General features: G+C 38.3%; 1 protein-coding gene across 1 annotated transcript in view; it reads right to left on the bottom strand.

Annotated features, from left to right (window-relative positions):
* rabggta (Rab geranylgeranyltransferase subunit alpha) overlaps positions 1-1,177 on the bottom strand; it is a 31,089-nt gene that overhangs the window by 28,028 nt on the left and 1,884 nt on the right. The window lies entirely within an intron of this gene.

Raw genomic sequence — 1,177 nt, 5'->3', positions numbered from 1 at the left:
CAACTCCCACTTTGCTCGTCTGAAAGCCATGATGTCTCTCTCTCTCTCATGGAGGGGCCAAATTCTCTGGGCAGGCAAAGGAGAGAAAGGGGAGGTAACCTTTCCCCTTATGACCTCATAGGGGGGCAAGATTCCAGCTCGGCCCATCTGAGCTTTCATTTTCTCAAAGGCAGAGCTGGTTAACCAGGGCTCGGTTTACCCCTATCACCATTTCTAGCCATGGGGGGGCATAGGCAGGCATGTTGAAAAACCTCATAAAAAGGGACATTTTCATGCCACGGGACCTTTAAAGGTATACAGATGTAGAACCGGTTTTAAGGCTCAGTAAATTCCTCTAACAGCTGGGCACTGTAGTTTTCTTTAGAAGTTACTAAAACAGGATATGTTGTGATTGTTTTATGCTGACCCCAGGAAGAGTAGCTGCTACCTTCTTAGCATATATCAATATTATATCAACGATATCAATGAATTGCTTCATGATCATGATATGACACAAGTGTTTTTTCTGGATAAGGTCTACCTTACAGTAAAGTGATGTAATTCTCCTAATTTACCAGACTAACTACCTGTGTTATTGTTTGCCTTTACCCATTTAAATCACTTAAATAATGTATCCACATCATTGGTGATTATTTATCAAAACTCTCATTGTGTTAGTATTATTTGAAAACACCGACAGTCAACCCTACATCATCACCACAATATCGACAGTTATGCATTTGGTCATAAATATCGTGGTATTTGATTTTCTCCATATCGCCCAGCTCCAACTGTTAGCAGCTAATGTGGAGCCAAAAAGAGGAACAAAGGAAGATCAGCAGTAAACTTGTTAGAGACTATGTTAACCTGTGGATTAATTCACTCTAGTATTTACGTCAGCAGGAAAGTGTGTGCGGATTTGACAAAAAAAAGAAAGAATGTGTGTTCATTGAATGAAAGAACATAACATATCAGGCTTTAGCTGCACTGGTATTTACCAACAGGATCTCATTTTATTTTTTCTTCGGGATGTGTCAAAATAGCAAGAATACAGAATATTACCATAGTTTTTACATCTAGTCATGTAAAATATTTGGTATACAGTGGCTTGCATAAGTTTACACACGTGCTAAAGTTGATTAAAAAGAGGAATAAAAAAACATCTTTTGGACATTGATCTTAATGCCTTAATTCAAAA

This window comes from Etheostoma spectabile, chromosome 9 (genome assembly GCF_008692095.1).
Source record: "Etheostoma spectabile isolate EspeVRDwgs_2016 chromosome 9, UIUC_Espe_1.0, whole genome shotgun sequence".
Lineage (NCBI taxonomy): Eukaryota > Metazoa > Chordata > Actinopteri > Perciformes > Percidae > Etheostoma > Etheostoma spectabile.
The sequence above is the reverse complement of the archived record's forward strand: the minus strand, read 5'-3'. Positions and strand labels throughout refer to the sequence as shown.